Consider the following 18,623-nt stretch of genomic DNA (forward strand, 5'->3'; position numbering starts at 1 on the left):
TGCATTTCTACCTCGGTCCACCCCGCACAGAGGATCCTACCTGGCAAATGCTTAAGCAGCAGCTAATTATAAACTGCGACGCCACGTTCTTGACATCTCCCCAAGCTCACAGGAGTGCCAGTGCTCTGCTTTCTCGGAATAGAGCAGCCAAAAATAAAAGAAACATTTAAAAAAAAAAAAAAAACATTTCAATGAATTTTAAGAGCGTGGCTCTGCCAAAGGGAAGGAGGGATGAGTCATAAACCATCAGCACACTTCGAGACAACATTGGTTTGTTTCTGGCCTTCAGAAGCCAAGCAACGAGACAAACACATACCGCCGACTGCTTCAATGACCAGCGATCGTCCCTGAAAAGCCAGGGCACACAGCCGTTTTGGTTTCTTTCTGTGCATGGCTTGTGAAATGCAGCTCCTGGTCAAGCACAGCTGTTGACCAAGGGGCACACGCCACACCACAGGACACAGGCGCTGGCAGGAGAATGGGAAGGAACTTTTATTTGCTGGAGGGTTTGCGGCAGACTAAACTTTTATTAATGCCGTAAATTCTACATGGTTCCAAACTGCATTACTTAAACCGAGAAACTTCCAACAGAAGCCTCTAGTTTAGTGGTTTATAAACCAGAATATTTTGGCTTAGTGCTTTGTTTTTTGTTAGTTTTCTGCATAGGAGCATGCATATTGGTTTGTGTTTTATTTAACAGGGGGGTAATATCGTTCTCCAGCACACGAGTGGGCGCGACACACAAGCGGCCTAAAAGAACAAGGCTTCTCCTTGAAGAGTTTAATTTATTACCTGATTGATCTCAAATCTTAAATAAGTATCTCAATTTGATGTACAAAATACCCTTGAATAACAGATGATTTAAAACAAATCAATCATAAAATAAAATATAATACAGATTAGTTTTCTGCTAACTGTGCTCCTATATAACTTGCCTAATCGACTCCAATATGTAAAATTGTATATCATTTTTTTACCATGTAAGCAATAGCTCTCTGCTTACATGCACTGCTCTCCAGTTAGAAATCGTTAATCTATCCCTTTTTTTCTAACAGCCCTGTTCCACTTTCCCTGTTGTAATGTAACTTTCGCTTTCAGTCTTAACTGGTTTACCCCCTAGTTTATTGTAAACCGGTACGATAAGACCTGGTCTTGAGCATCGGTATATTAAAAAGAATTTAAATAAATAAATAAATAAATTAGAACTACACATAATAAAATTCTAAGAGAGAAAAGAACAAACCAATAAAATAAACAAACCACAACAAAAAGGTACAGCAACTCATCCAAATACATACTGAAAGAATGTCAGTACTTAGAGAGGCCATAATACATAAAATATAAAAATGCTGTGTACTGCAAGTGGAGTCCTAGCTAGATAGAAAAGCCTGCAGAAACAGGCTTCAAGATAATCATTCTCAATGTGCAGGGTCAAAGGAAAAGCATTCCATAAACATGGTGCCAAATAAGAGAAACACAGCTCCCTGGTTCTTTCCAACCTAATGTCCCTAGTAGAAGGTAAAACTAATAATTTGTGTGGAGAAACACAGAAAGGTCACCCAGGACAGTAAGGAACAATAACGCTGGACAGATAAGAAGGGAATCCACAACGAAAGGCCCTCAACGTTAAACTGGGTGCACAAAGATATAGGTAACTAGTGCAGGTCTCAAAGAAGAGGGGGTAATGTCATCATATTTTCTGTCCCCAAAATTATCTGCAGTGTTAATTGTTTGAAGTCTCCTAAGCTGTGAGGAAGAAAGTCCGTTAACAAAATGTTACAGTAATCAGGGCGTAAAAGAATTAAAGCCTAGGTCAGAGATTTCAGATCAGCAGAGTCCAAAAAAGGTCTGTCGATAGATGACAGAAAAAAACATGACAAGTGTGAAATGTGATCGGAGCGAGTCAATGCAGTCTCATGCGACTCTGGCAAATTACAAAAAAGTTATATATATATATATATATATATATATATATATGGCATGTGTGTAAGTATGCATGCATGTATGTATCCAGTGCTATAACTTGTAGAGTTTCCCTGCCCAGACTGGAAAAGCAGAGTTTGCCTAGCCCTATCAATTTTTATCACCTTCCTTCTCCCACCAGTCCATGTCATGCTGACCTTCAGATTTGTGGAGAAAGTCATAGAACAATCTCTCTCTCTCTCTCTCTAAGCAATAACACACGGCTATTCAGGGCTGTGTGTCAAGGTGAACTGAAGAGCTGTTTTTGTATGTCTTCAGGATTATCACCTGGGAGTGCAATGGACACAATATTAATTTTAAAAAAACATGTTTAGACCCATGATCATACAGAAAACTTCAGTACCATCCGTCAAATTATTGAGCAGATGCTGAGTTTCATTATGGGGTATGAGGTCTGTGGTAACATTAAGGGGGAAAAAAAAAAAAGTTTTCAAATGGTTTTGGATTGACCTTTGCATAATATTTGCTTTTGGCGGTATCTCCCTTTTTTGGACTTTCTTTACTGTCAGTAAGGTGTAACATTTTCCCTACAAGAGCATTTCTATGGGACTATACAATCATTCACGTCCTGGAGATGGGTAAAAAGCATTCATCCCTCATTGTCTGTTTACAGCATTACACGCATTCGTTACCCGGATGATGAGGAAGGTGACTAAGGAAGATGGTCTGATAGACAGGACCGGCCTGGCAGGAACTATGACTAAACAGACTGCACCTTCTCCCTCTGAATCCCCAGGGGTAGATGCCCTGAAGGGAGAAGAACTAGGTGCGACATTCCCAATGGTGAAGCTCCTCAAGCGGGCCAATTCAGCATCCCGGGGAATCCCTTGAAACCCGCTGTGCAAGACAAGTTCCTCCATTCTGGACAGGAGAGCCTCTATTTTCCCATTCTGAACATCAGAAGTAAAGAGATACATTTCTCACCCGCCTCAGACAGATGGGTCACTATCTGTGCCGAAGCAGGCAGGGACACATCCTCCCACTTATCCAGATGGATTTCTTTTTCGGGTGGCACCACCAAAGAAGAACTCTGTGGAGCAGGCAGTGGGGTCCCAGGATTGCACTTCACATTGGTCGAACAGATGCACTCTACTGGCAGAAGAGCGGTCACGCTATCAGTGTTAGCACTTCTTCTGTGCTCCAAGGCTCTGCTCTCTAGCATGGAAGGTAGTTTGCTTCCCAGGAAGTAAGGTGCTCCACATCAATGAAGCTAGTGGTGCCCTGGCCTGCGCTAGGATGCTCTAGGCAGAGGGAACTTGCTGCGTCATGGTCTGCATCAGAATGCTCCACACCGATGTAACTGAAGGTGCCCTTGATAGCACCAGGGGCAAAGCTTCCAGAAAAAAATAAGCTGACTGGTGCCATGGAGGACTATGCTATCTGTGCCAACGAGCTCCACATCAAGATGACCAAAAGCGCTCTTCTCAGCATCAAGCCAGGGTCTGCCACAATGGAACTGTGCGCCGACTACTTAAGAGCCACGGAAGACCTTCCTGGAGGAGATCCATTCTTCTTGGTGCCTCAGGCTTCCTTGCCAAACTCAAACCAGTTTCCAAATCTTAACCTATTGGGAAACTGGCGCCAACAGAAAGCTTTTCCAGCTGATTCGCAGGAGGAAGGGATGGCAGATTCAGCATGATTCCCGATGCTTCTCTGTTGCCCCATCTTAAAGATATAGCAAAACTAGAAAAGGTACAGAGAAGGGCAACTAAAATGATAAAGGGGATGAGGTGGTTCCCCTATCAGAGAAAAGATAAACAGATTAGGGCTCTTTAGACTGGAGTAGAGACAGCTGAGAGGAGATATGATAGAGGTCTATAAGAAATCGAGTTAGGCAGAACAGGTAGACAGGGCATGGTTATTTAACTTCTGGGGATCTGAGACTCAGGGAGAGAAAGCTGAAGCTGGGAGCTTGATCACAGATAGCCAGACCTTGACCGGGCTTTTGGAACAATCATCAGCAGATGAAGTTAACAGAGCAAAATGTGTTGGTCATCTTCATGTTTCCTCAAGACCAAGATGGTATTCTTCCTTTCTTCTTTCACTCAAACTATTTTATGTGCAGAACATGTTTTGCCAGATGTGTGTAAAAACTATGCATGACGAAAAAATGCATTACAATGTGCCAGGTTGCCTGCCTCCTAAGATGAAATATTTCTTCTATGTTTTCCTTGTAAATGCTTGCTTAAAATTGCCAATGCTACTTATGTATTTTTTAGCCCTCCCAACGTTACTTTTTGGATAAGAGAAGTGGTAGCCAAAGGCAGGGTAGTTCTTCGTTTAGGTCTTCTTGTAGCATTTGATGCGATGGCCTGATATAGGATTGCATTCCACTTTTTATTTTTATTTTCCTATTGAATGTTGAGATCAATTCCTAAGACCTTTTCCATTGGATCTCGCCTTCTTGTGGATTTGTATCATTGCTATACTACTGAAGTTTTGTTTATGACAAAATGATTAACTTTGTTCTTTATTTTTGTTTCATGTACTGATATAATAAATAAAAAGTAGAGGTCATGCCATGAAGTTAATTAGGTAGCACATTTAACACAAACTGGAGAAAGCATTTTTTTCATTTACTACACAGTAAACTGTGAAACTTGTTGCCAAAGGATAATGATAAAGGCAGTTAGCATAGCTGGATTTAAAAAGGGTTTAGACAAGCTCCTGGAGGAAAAGACCATAAACCATTATTAACCAGGTGAACTCCAGAAAGCACCTGCTTATCTCTGGTTATGAGAAAGGGAACTGGATCTATTCTTTGGGATCCTGCCACGTAATTGTGACCTTTATTGGCCACTGCTGGTGACAGGCTCTATGGACTATTGGCATTTCTTATTTAATTCTATAAAAATGTTCAGATATTACTCCTAGGAAAATTCTGCATAAAAGTGCAAAAACTCAATCTTCGGCATGGTAAACTTCACTTCTGTATTACATTTAAAATTAATTATTACTCAAAGGCTGTGATTATATTATGTTATTTGACAAATAATGTTTGCAGAATTTTAAATATCGTGCACAGAAGTTTTGTTTCTGCAGAATTCCTCCAGGACTCAGATGTGCACCAGCTGCTGTGCTCTAGGGCTGGCCTCTCGTTGTCCCCGTCAGAGGCAGTCTGCAGGGCACACAAGCAAAAAAAAAAAAAAAAAAAACAAAGAATAAAACAAGAACCACCCTTTAAAAAAGTAATAAGAGTTCTTCTTCAGCTCCAGCAGCTGTGTGGCAGCAGAGCATGGTCTCTACCTGCCTGTAGCAGTGGCCGGCTACCCTAATTCCCAAAGCAAAGTCACGCATACTGCCCATTTCTATCAGTTCCCCCCCCCCCCGATGAAAAACGTCACAAGATAGGTCGCCACTAAATGAGATCTGAAAACGGCTGCTCAAATGTACCCTCCTCCCCCTCAGCTCCGGGGCTTGTCTTCTGGACCCAAGGGACCGCCCGTAAGCAACCTGGAAACACCCTTGGCTAACGTATTTATTTTCAGACATTCACGGAACTGCCATATCCAAAAGTAAGGTATGCAATGTAAAAAAAATAAAAAATCTTACCTTCTAACACAAAATAAAACTAAGCTATCGGTTTAAAACCATTCCTGTGGAGCTTTACCGCTGCCAGACCATTTGATTTTTTTTTTTGTTTTGTTTTGGGGGGGGTGCGGTTTGGCGAAGGGGAGCGGGTTCAGAGAACTGACCTTCTCACGAGGCAGCTACAAACGAAGGACTGTCTTAACTTCAGCTGGTATCAGATGGTGGAATTTAAAAAATTTAAGACTGATGAAGATGCAGCCTGAGAAAGAGAAGGGAGGTTGTGAAGAAACTCTTCGTGTTGTAACTTTATCCAGACAGGGCAGATAAACCAGCACCACATGACCTTTTCCCATGACCTTCCCACCTCTCTTTCCCAAACTTTTCTTTTAAAAAAAAAAAAAAAAAAAAGAAAATTATAAAAAAAGTTTTCTGTCAGGGCAGGAAGCTCCCTTCCCCGATACCTAAACAATTGCTTCATTCTCTCCGTGAATACTCTGTAACGAGATCGAGAATTGGGCAGGGGCGATGGGCCGAGCGGCCACGTTCAAACCTGACAAAAAACCTTGGCCGTACCCTAGAGCAGCCCTGAATGTTCGCAAACAGAACAGTGGTGTGACCTCTATGGGTCAAAGGAGGATGCGATTTCAAATTTAAAAAAAAAAAAAGTGCCAAACTCAGCAGCAGCCTATAAAAAGTGTAAACAATGCAGGGTTTTTATTTTTTTAATTATTATTGCTTTTAAAAATTGAGGTAGATTTCTTTTAGGCTCAAGTTCCTTCCCCATCAGCAGACATGATGCTTGGGTAGCTCAGGGGACCCTCGCCTCAGTTGCAGCTGGGGGAGACCAGATTCATGCTCAGATTCCACAAATGCCAACGTGCACTACGGTGCTGAAAAAAAAAAAACAAAAAACCGCAGATTTTCATAGAAAAAAAAGCAGCGATTCAGAGCAGGCAGCTGGGTAGGCAGACAGCTGTGTCCGACACCTTGGTGGCTGGTGGCTGGTGAATGGTGCTGTCATAGCAGAACAGCTACAGGAGGGGAAATGGTTTATCACATGCATGGTTTCCTTCTTAGTAAAAAAAAAAAAAAAAAAAAAAAAAGCCAAAATCATTTTTTCCCCTTCTCGGTGATTCTCTGATCCGCACTGTGCCCAGTCATCGGCTTCCTGAGTGACTGCAAGACCAGAGATGAAAACCTGAGGTTAGCCAGGAAGAGAAAACTCAGCACTCCTCGGAAATTATGAAAAAAATGTCTAAGTATATATATTTTATTTTATTTATTTAGGTTTTTTATATACCGGCATTCATGATAAGATCACATCATGCCGGTTTACATTTGTTTGGTTTACATTATATATGTGTGTACGTGTGTATATTATATATATGTTTATGTTAGTTTTTATTGCTCGCCTTACCGCAGAAATAAACCCAGACAAATAAACCCGGACAAATAAAAATTGAAGCTATACACCAATAATAAAACTATTTTACAACATTTAACAATAAGACAACAAAAAGTGGAGACAATAGCTAAACAAAAGCAAAAAATATCTCCAAAATAATAGATCTTTTAATCACTGAGAACAGTAATACAATTAAATGAAAGAAACAGCAGCATGCTCTGATAAAAGAATGCATGAAGACGACCCTGACTAGAACTCAAAGGTCACATCCAGGCTACTCAGGGGTTTTACAGAACTAGAACTCAGGCTCACTGCCCAGGGCATCCATTTCTGGAAGACGGTTGGGGGTCTTTAGAAGGTTAAGTCACTCAGCCTGGACAGACAATCAGTGCAGTTCTTCATGACAGGGGGCCAGTGACATGCAGGGCCGGTGCAAGGGGATTAGGTACCCTAGGCACCTTCTGCCTTGCACCCTCCCTCTCCCCCCCCCCCCCAGATCGTGCCAACACCTCCCCCCCCACCCTGCCCCCGATCACAACCCCGACTCCTACCTCCGGGTGCAGGGACCAGCAGGTGGTCCCAGGAGCGATCTGCCTCCCCCAGGCCCTCAGCTGCCACTAACTAAAATGGCGCCAGTGAACTTTAGCCCCTAACATGTGACAGGGGCTACGGTGCCATTGACCGGACCCTGTCACACTGGTAGGGGCAATGGACCATCAGGTGTTTCCCTGAGTCCTGGGGGGGGGGGGGTCAGGTGGGTGGCGCAATGGGGAGAGGGGGGGGGGGGGGAAGGCAGGCTGAGGCGGGGGCTAGGCAGAATTTTGAAGGGGGACCTTTTGCCGCTTCAAAATTCTTGCCGCCTGAAGCGGCCCGCCTCACCCTGCCTCATTGGCTCGCGAGTGGAAGCGGCGGCCCCCTAACGGTCGGCATCCAAGCTCGCCTGCTGCCATGTTCCCCTTGTGTTCTGGGACCAGCTGCAAACAACATGGGCTTTTGGCACCGCTGGCACCCCTGCCCCTCAGCAGCGTTTCTAACGACCTTTAGTCGTCAACAAAAAAAAAAAGGAAAAGGAGACGCACACAAACAATTTCCATAGTGAAGGCATGGCTGGTTCTAAGACCTTTATGTACACCCCACTCCGATATTCACAGCAAACGATTTAAACTCTCCAAAAGCCAGCGCCAGCGGACCGAACGGAAAGGTTGAGACCCTTCAACGCAACGCGGCAAGGGACGGAAGGCGACGCACGGCGGCGCCCCGCCCGGATTCCATCACCCGCCCCCTCGGCCCTTACCCTTCCAGCTGCTCCTCTCCCAGGATGTAGCGCAGGTTCTTCAGGAAGGACAGCGACACCAGTGCGTGAGAGTGCTGGATTTTCACGTAGCCGGTCACCGTCTCTATCAGGCCCATGAAGTTCTTCAGTTCCGCGGCGATGTTGTCTAAAGCAAACACAAAAAAGGAATTGGAAGCATTTTTTTAAAATGAAGAGGTGACAACGTGCGGCTGCGAGAACAGATTGATCCAGAAAAAAAAAAAAATCAACCTTCAACATACTTTGTCCCCTCTCGGCACTAAGGAGGTAATTTTCAAAGGAGTTGCGTGCATCAATGTAACGTACTATCGTAGCAATTTTCAAAAGCCATTTCCTTGAGTAAAGTACAATTATGTGAGTAAATCCTATGGACGATGCAGCGGCATGTACTGTGGCAATTTTCAAAAGCTCACTTGCTCCAGTAAATGCTTTTTAAAATCAGGCCCTTAAGATCTTTGACACTGTCTTTCACTTCCATTTCCAGGGGAGGTGACGCACTCAGTCAGGGGGAAGAGAGCCTCTTCTTGGATTATTCCCCATTTCCTTGGGACCCATACATCTTACTGAAAAGGCCGGCCTATTTAAACGTCTTCTAAAACTGTGGCCATTCAAGCAAGCCTTTGAATCGTTTTATACGCGACATGTCCGAATTTATATTTCTGTTAAAAAAAATTTTTAGGCTACATATCTGGTTTATTGCTTCTTGTTTACGGTCTCTCTCACACAATATAGTTATTTTATCTATAATTTGGTTTTAGGTTATATATAGGGATCTTCGCTTTCAGTTTTTATTTTGCCTGGGAATTTCAATGTTATAATAAAATTTATCAGTAGAAAAATAACGGATATAAGGGAAGAAAAATCAGTGGAAAAGGCATTTTTCACCGATATCTTTTTTTGTCCTAACACTGAAACTCCCAGGCAAAATAAAATAAAAACTGAAAACCAAGGTCCGGAATTATATATTGCATTTTACTTCGTTATGCTTATGTTTTTGTTTCATTATTTATATTATAATATTGTGCGATATGCTGCTGTAACTTGTTTTGAACTCACATGTGATAAAGCGTGTACTAACTCAAAGTTATGTTATATTCTGTGTAAATGTTATGAATGCAATTTAAGTGTACGCACAGCAGATGAGTATTCCCAGCCACAACTTTTGTGCTAGGACTCCTGGAAGCCTGCATCAATACAACTTGCACCATGCATTCATGCTAGAGGCAAGGGTCATCCTGCAAGGCAGCCGATCATACTAGATTACAATACAGCACAGGCCAGGGACCTCCACTGTGGACGTAGTTCAGAAGACTAGAGCAATGTAAACAGTCCACTACAGACAGCTATAGCTAATGTTCACTGAATGTTATACAAATGATTGTAAAAATATATATGTAGGGCTACAAAATTGACATGTCCTTAAAAAAAAAAAAAAAAAAAAGTCATGTAGAATTCACTGAAAGAAGAAAATTTCAAATCTCTGCATATTTTGACAAACTCTGATGAACTATAAGGGGTCATAAGACATCTGACTGAATTACCAAAGCACGGTCTTAATGCAATTATAAAAAGCATTGAAGGAAGATGAGCTCTAAAAATTCAGAACCAAAATTATCAGTATGATGTTAAAAAAAAAAAAAAAAAGTGGTTGTGTACAGCCTAAATATTTCAGTTTGCACAAAGGGCATCTAGGTGTGATGAACCAAGATATGTGAAGCCTGTGGCGAGAATAGCAGCAGGAAGATGCCCAAGTTCAAACCACAGGTAATCCCCCATCACACATCCTGGCTTCAGCGGCTGGAAAAGGACAGTCACCAGCCAAGGCTGGCCAAATCAGCCCCATCTGTGGCAAATAAAAGCCCAGAATCATTTGCCTTGTGCTGCACACTCCTGTTACAGCAGCACATCCTGTACGTAAGCAGCGACCGGGCGCCTTAATCCTGCGTGTCTGACACAGCAAAAGTCCAGCTGGTTAAGTAGCAACCGCATAAAATACGATTTGCCTGCCATTTCTCATCAGAAGTTAGTGGCCATCACGTGACCACCGCGGCTCAGGAAGAGAGAGCTCTGCCGCTCCGTTTGAGGCTACTTAAATGTCAATTTAAGCAAAAGCAAAGCAAACCTTCCGGACGCGTCCATCTTTTGTTAACGCACGTACGAGCATGGACAGCAGAAGGCAGCGACTTAAATAAAGACGGAAAATAAAAAAAACTCAGTGTGTTCGTGTATTTCAGTGCAAGCCAAGCATCCAGGAGACAGGTAAACCTCAGAATGAGATACAGCTATGGCCCCATTCATAACTCGCGTACCGAGGTACCTCCTCTTCCAAGAATACTGCACGCCAGTGCCAAGAACACGCACTGAGCTTTCAACAGGCTCTGTTTTGGCAAGGCACGGAGGAGTCTTGAGCAGAGTTGTAAATTTGGGCACACGTAGGATGCAGCTTTCCTTGGCGCTCTGACACAGAGGTAAAGCTGCATTTGCTTGCTCAGGCTGAAGTTTTTTTGACTGCTAGAAACGATGCCCAGCCTGAAATGGACAGGAGTCTGCCAGATGTCCTCCAGCACAATAGTTATCTTGCTCAGTACCTTCCCAAATGTTAGGAACGTGACAGTCCCTCCCGCCTCCTCTCCCCTCACAACCAGGTCTTGTGTCTTATGACTTCTTGTCTACTGTTCCCACAAAGTTACACATTATATGCTTATAGTGTCTGGAGCAGCCAATGCTCAATATACTGGGACCAGTTCCCCTGACAATCACCTCCCCCCCATAAAACATTTAAAACCCCATTTCAACATAAGCTAAACTGCTCAGTCACAGATGCACAGTGGTCAGGCTTTGTTTAATCTGGATTATTGTGTTTGGAAGCAACGTAAAATCTGACGGCAGAGCAGGAGGACCACAAGGCCCAGCCAGCCTGTCCAAAAGTACTCCCCCCTGTCACTATACACCACAGTCCCCGGTTCATCTCTGGCTTCCCGCTTCACTCTGCCTCAACTAACGATCCTCTTTGCTTAGTCTACACTTTCATGAGCTCTGTCACTGCTTTCCCCCCCACCGCCTCCTCTGGAAGGCTGTTCCACGCATCCACCACCCTTTCTAGGAAGAAATATCTCCCTTGAAGGCTCCTACTGCAAGAGGAGGAGTAGAGGCCACTTTAGGTGAAAAAAAAAAGATTCCTTTGTGTGTTATTTATAATCTTTAAAGGTATTTGAATGTCTATCCCCCTCACTCTCCTCTCTTCTAGGGCACACATATTTAAATCCTTCAGCCTTATCTCATGGGGCCTTTCACGCAGCCTCGGCCATTTTGATAACCTCTCTCTCTGGATCACTTCTGCTCAGTCTTTTGAAGGTTACAGCCTCCAGAACCAGACAACACTCCAGATTGGGTCTCAGCCTTTGAAACTGACCCTCACAGGAGTCTCCAAATAACTTGAATAGTCTAGAGGTGGTATCCAGATGTGGTGGACAGGATTAGAAATTGGATGAGGGATAGACAAAGCAGGGCGGTAAATGGAGTTTGCTCTGAAGATAGGAAAGTGAGCCTCAGGGATTGGTCCTGTTCAATATTTTTTTGTGAGAGATATGTTGTAGAGGGTTAGGAGGGAGAGAAAAAAAAAGTTCACCTTCGTGCAGATGTCAAGATCTGAAACCGTGTGGACATGGCCGAGAGACTAGATGGTATGAGAAGTAACTTGAGGAATGGCAAGGAGAGGTCCATTGCTTGGTAGCTAACTTTAAATACTAAAGCATGCAGTGATGCACTTAGGGTGCTGGAATTCGAGGCAGAGTACACGATAGGGAAAAGGTTACCGATATTCGAATAAAAGGAAAGAGACTGCAGGATGACGGTATCTGATGATTTCAAGGTGGCAAAACAGCACAAGGCAGTGGCCAGAGCTGGAGGGATGCTAGGGTACATAAGGAGAGCTACAACTAGCAAAGGAAAAAAAAAACCAGAGAAGCGATCATGTCACTGGATAGTTCATTGCCGAGATCTCACCTGGTTCTGGAAGACGGGCCGGAGAGGAGCTATCGAATGGCAGCCCTTCGAGATTAGACGTAGGGATCTAAATAAAGAATTCCCTAGAAGACAGGCATGAGCCAACCTTTTTCTATTTAAAATCCTTCTCTTGCTTTATGTTACATATAGTAATTACTGGGTTAATTGATGCTTTTCTTCTGCATATATGATAAATTTAAGTCACAAATCAATGTGGTACCGTTGGCAATTGTCAGATTTAATGGTGTTTAAAAATTGTCCCGTGCACGGAGAAATATTTTGTAGAGCATAATAAACTTTTACACTGTTAATGGAAGGTGAGGTCTAGAAAAAAGGGGTTCATGATGTGGAGGCTCTGAGGATCAACACGAGGAGCTATTTTTGCATGGAAAAGATGGTGAGTGCATGGAACAAAATCCAAGAGTGGGATGTGGAGATGAAAGCAAGGACAGACTTTAAGGCAGTCTGGGATAAACACAGACGATCTTTAACTGCAAAAATGTTAAGTGACAGCAAAAGAATTAAATTAGCGGTGGAGCTTCAGTCAGGTTGCAAGTACAATAATAACTTCAACTAGAAGTCCTAGTAGAACATAACATAGTAATGATGGCAGAAAAAGACCAGGCTGTCTGCCCCGCAAGTTTCTTAGGGGTAGTAACTGCCACTCCATGTTTCTGTTAAGCTAAGACTGGTTTAATTCCTCCTGAGGACATGGAGTTAGGTTGGCATCACTTCCTCCATCAGTGAGTACAGCTTGGTTATCTCACACCATGCAAGCAAACAAGCACGGTCCTGTTATCCAGTCCCCTGTGTGGCTCTCAACTGGGTACATTTTAAGAGCCAAGTAAAAACTTAGTTGTTTGCTGACTGTAGAGCAGGGCTCTTACTATTCCTTTGGTTTTTCTTATTCAATAGCCCCTCATTTAGCTGATTAGATGAAGTATCTATAATTTTATAAGAACATAAGAAGTCGCCTTACTGAGTCTGACAGACGGTCCATTAAGCCCAGCATCCTGTTTCCAACAGTGGTCAAAGTCCATTGCAAGTATCCAAACATTAGGTGAATCCCATGCTAATGCCAGTAATAGCAGTGGCCATTCCAAAGGCCTAATAGTTTATGGACTTCTTTCCCCATGAACCTATGTTTTCCTGATTTGATTTTTTCATATGTATGTATGTTTTATTCTATTAATAATTCATGCTATATCTTGCTAACATATCTTTGAATTTAAACTGGGAATATGATGCACGCAATAAAGGCCTTTTATAAACCAGAGGTTTTCCCCCCCCCCCCAAATATGATTTTTTTTATATTACTTTTTTTTATTCATTATTTATTTTATATTATTTTCCATTGACCATATATTTTACGTTTAGATGGGTTTTATATTGCTAATGTGTGTGTTCTTTTGTAATATACTACACTTTGATGGTAGACTTGAAAACCTGGTTAACTGGAGTGCAGATTACTTCAGCGTTTAACAACTTACAGTGAGTATTTGTGCATTTACAAAATGGGGGGGGGGGGGGAAAGGGAGAGAAGAGAATGTGAAAATAAAACAGCAATTAAAATTAAAAAACACCATTAAAGCGTATAGGCTGCTGTGCAAATATGTTCCATGGTTTTGCACTGTGCTTGGACTCTCTCTATAAACTCAGCAGGAAAATGAGATGATTCCAGAGGCACTTTGATGTTCAATGACTCGACATAAGTGCAAGTGCTTTTCTATTTAGTTACAATGGTCAGGTAATCAGCTGTAAGACACAGAATGTACTTACTGCCCCTGCGGATGTTAATAAGCAGGTTGCCCTTCAGAACGGTGCATCCTTCCAACATCTGTGCTGATGTGACAGAATCGATGGTCTTGGTTTTCTCCTCCTCACAAATTTTAGGACATGGCCCTTCACAAGGGCTGCAGAACATGCTGTTTTTGGAGAAGAGAAGGCAAAAGAAAAAAAAAAGCTCTCAGTTACTTTAAGGAATAAATACAGACCATAATACATCGCTGCTGTGAGGAAAGCGATCCAGAGACACTCATGAGATAAGAGATAGAGGTAACAGCAGCTCTTACACTACCTCTAATGAACAGACCCCAGCATGTTCAGTCATGCACAAGGTAGTAGCACTTCCCATAGAAAAGAAAGTGAAGGACAAGGGGTCATGACATGAAGATGAAAGCAGAGGCGCTCAGAGGAAACGTGAGAAATGCTTCTTTACTGGAAGGACTTCTGGATGGCTTGCAGTTGCTTACCAGGTAAGCACATGGAGCAACCGTCAGCGGTGCGAAGCTCAGACATACTTTCTGAACTATTGTAGAGAAACGAGGTTGGATTTCTTGTGTGTTTATGCGCAGGCTTAACAGTGGCCAACACATAAGCAAGCTCCGTGACAGCGAACTGCTGCACGATGCAGGAAAAAAAAAAAAAAAAAGCAAGCAGAATACTTAAAGGTTTAAGCTGGGAGGAAAACTGGGCCTGAAGCCGCAGGTCTGCAAGTAGCGACCCGTCATGTCTCAGCTGCAACCAAACCCGAATCCGCCAGCAGCTTACAGGAACCTGTAAACCGATACAAGACTTGTTTTTTCTTACAGAGACAATAAAAGTAAGGAGTTTCCATGACTTATTAGCGAGTTCCTGTTTCCAGTGCCCCAGTACAGAATATTCCCTGCAAACCACCAGCACTTGCAGAAACATGCTAACAGGGACCCGAGGATGTTTGGGAGGAAGGCTGCCAAGCACCAGCCGAGGCAACAGTCTGGGAAAGCAGGACCTCCCCCCCCCCATAAGTCCCCCAGCAGAAACCAACCCAGATGAAGATAAGCTCTGTTTATACTATCCCAAGCCTGCCCTTTTAAAAACCTAAACCTGCAACACTGCTTTCTGACATCACAACTCCCAACACAGAAGCCCAAGGAATTTGAAAAAGAAGAAAGCGTTACAGAACGACACTTGTAAACCGGGAAAAGCCGAGGGCTGGCAGAAAGCAGCCAAGAGACTGGCAAAGAGCTGCTGGGAAGACCGCACAGCAATTACGCAGGGAAGCTGGAGCTCCCTGGGCAGAAAACGTAAAGTTTACGCACGTAACTCTAGAATTAACTTGCGTCGTCAGCTCAGATCAGACCCGACACAGCATTTAAATATTTATATATTCCGCCTATAGTGGCTCTGCCATGCTGGGCGGATTGCACAGCAAACGTGAAACTGTAAGATTACGTAAAACAAATCACAAACAGCCTGCCGCCTCTCCGATCATCACCCTGCGCTGCCCCGCGCGCAAGCTGCCGGGAAACCTTCGCATCCATCGTCCTTCAAACCCGGTTTAAAGACGCGAGACGACGGCGGCAGCGAGCGGACAGATCCCGGAGCACGCGCGTAACCGGCGTCGGCGCGTTAAACTCCTCCTGGAGAAAGAGGGCAACTGTTGTCAGAGCCGACAGTAAAAGGTATTCACGGGCCTTCATCGGCTGCCGAGTGGCCCCCCCTTCACTGCCAGCGCAAGAACCAAGACCCCCCCCCCCCCCTTTCAGAGGGCCTGGGTCTTCAAGGTTTCTGGAAGGGGCCTGCTCCTTCCGCCGACGCGTCAGGGCGCAGGAAGCAATCACCGCGGGTTCCCGCTGAGGAGGGGGTGTCTCCGGAGTTAGCTTCATTACAGGAGGGGGGGGGGTCCCGGATCGAGGTGAGGGGGGGGGTGGGGGACCTGCCGGCCGGGTGCTCTCCTCTTTACCACAGGGTCTTTCGAGCAGGCATTACGTTTCCCGTGGTAAGAGGCGGCCAGGCTGCCTCGGCCTTATCGTGCTTCCTTGAATGGCAGGGAAATAGCTAATTAGGCTATTACCCTGCAGTTTCCATGCACCTGCGCTAAGCTTGCGGCAGGTTTTTCCGGCACTAAAGCCCTTTTTCTTTACATACCAGGACAATATTAGCGCCTAAAAAAAACCCCCCACGCTGAAACTCAAGTGAAAACCTACGGCAGGCTTGGCGCTGCTTATTACATCGGCCCCTAAGGAAGGCAGGCCTGCCGGAATGAGAATTTGTTTTCTGTTTTTAACTGCCCTCGTGGCCTCTATGCAACTGCACCCTTAAAAGCGGCTCACCACTCTACCTAAGCCATGTATGCACTGTAAACATATAGTGCTGCGAGGGGCACGCTGAAATAAATGAGGAAGGGGGCAGGAAGAGAGGCAGGAAGAGAGGCATGCTTCTAATGTCTCTATATGAGGAGATTAGGGCTTCCTGCGTCCTGCCACTGGTGCAATTCCAGTTTGCCCCTGCCAAGGCAGCATGAGAATGACCTACGGCTCCAGCCTTGCTAGAACGTTAAAAAAATAAAATAAAAGACACTAAACTGCATTTGCACATTAGCATTATGATTGAAAAGATTATACACACACACACATACACACGCACGCACGCACACACACACACACACAAGCAAGCAGCAGTGAGAATGTAAAGTTCATCAGTACCTGGAGACTACATGAGTTGGGTGACCATACAGCTCCATGTCAAGAAAAGCAAAGCCATTCCTGGTTTTATTCCACCTCATGCATGGAGACAGCTCTGATGTCCATAAGAAAAGCAGGAGCACATCTCCCGGCAAGTCTTCTTGCACATGGAGCTAATGGCCACGCTACGTAAGAGGCAATTAGGGGACTCATGGGACACCTGCCCAAGCTCCACATCGCCAATAACCAAAGAAAGTTCAAAGAATGCAAGCAGCTTAAGCACTCAAATAAGCAACGGATCGGTCCAACAGTAAATCAAGACCAAAAGGTTGGGACAGCCAGGAAAAAAAAAAAAAAAAAGTCACACAAGTGATGAGCCAGAAGGAAATCCCACCTGCGGCCATGACTGACAATTGCCGTGCATGAGGGCGCTCTCTCACCTTTGGCTGCCGTTGCGCATGAACCCAGAAGGGCACTCCTGCATGCACTCCCCGCTGTGAATCACAAACTTCTCGTACTCGTTGATCTCCGTGGGAACCTTGGAGCAGAAGTCCTGCGTCACGCACCGCCAGCCTTCGAACTTGTACGTGTTGAGGGGGCAGTTGGTCACGCACCGTCCCCTGTAGAAGTAGTGGCGGCAGGCCACGCAGGCGGTGTCGTTGTCGGGCGCGTAGCAGCTCCCCAAGCACTCCGGGTGGCAGCACTCGCCGTGGTCCGTGCACGCTCGCTTACCGCATACAACGGGGCACACTGCAAAAAAAACGAAAATGTGGTGAAAAGGTAAGAGAAGATTTATAAAGTGAAAACGCCTTCAGTTTGGGAAGACGTGCACAGTTCAAGAGAGATGGCAGCTCAAACAATTTTGACGTTTGGCTTCTCTGTTGGATCTGCGGTTTGCGTGCACTAAGATTTGAACGAGTTACACAGGACACGTGCAAGTTTTCACAATTTGAACGGCTGGAAAGACTCATTTCCAAGGGGAAGGCAGATTACCAAATTCTGCATCTAGAAACAGGAAAAACTGCAGAGCAGTCCACGCTATCTTAACACACACCTTGCCTGAGATTTTTTTTTTTTTTAAACCCATACAAGTACAGCAGTTTTCTCCTTTTCACCCCCTTCCCGTATGATCCTAATCAGTCACCAAACAACCCATCATCCAATAGAGGTTACTTTTTTTTTTTTCCCCACATGAACCCGAATTGAACTAGAGGTTAAAAATTCTGCAGTCTCCAAAAGCCAAAAATGACCTTTCACAAATTAAGCAGCATGGTCTACACCCATATAAAGGGAGAAAGCACTTGCATTTCAGAGTTCGGTGCACATTACAGTTGCATTTTTTCATCATGAGCTTATTTTTAACAAATCGGGGGCGGGTGGGGGTTTCTTGCTAGTTTGTCTTCTCCTTTAAGCATGGTTCCCTTTGCCTCCAGTCCATAGTTGAGCTGCTATTGCACAATGCGTTGCTACACATCAGCACACATGGCTAGGCTGACCCCAGTCTGGCTTCGCACGTGTGCTTACTGCACTCAACATGAAATTTAACAATGCACGGATGTTGCACATAAACTCAAATCTGAGGCAGCTCCTCATAACAGGACATTTCTTTTATACCACTAAATACTAGTAGTCTAGTCCTCATACGATGACCTCATGGCTTGCTGACTGCTGGAGCTACAATTACATCTGAAAATAAGTGACAAGAGACAAAAAGCAAGAGGTTTACAATGGTCCTGCTCTCCTCGCCGGCTATAGCAAAATAAAAATTGTACTTATGCAATAATGTTGATACCTTAAAGTCATGCTAGTGGCATGCCATGGACCCTGCAAATCAAATACAGAAAGTCAATCTGCTTTTCTTATGCTGAAAATTTCTGCTTTTCAGTTTATAAGATTTTATTTTGAAATAAAAAGCAGTAATTTAAAAATGGCCATTAACAAT

The 18,623-nt window shown here is 44.2% G+C and overlaps 1 pseudogene; it reads right to left on the reverse strand.

Annotated features, from left to right (window-relative positions):
• Positions 1-17,431, reverse strand: part of LOC115081470 — a 27,360-nt pseudogene extending 9,929 nt beyond the window's left edge.
• Between the last annotated feature and the right edge of the window lie 1,192 nt (positions 17,432-18,623).

The sequence above is a fragment of the Rhinatrema bivittatum genome, unplaced genomic scaffold, assembly GCF_901001135.1.
Source record: "Rhinatrema bivittatum unplaced genomic scaffold, aRhiBiv1.1, whole genome shotgun sequence".
NCBI lineage: Eukaryota > Metazoa > Chordata > Amphibia > Gymnophiona > Rhinatrematidae > Rhinatrema > Rhinatrema bivittatum.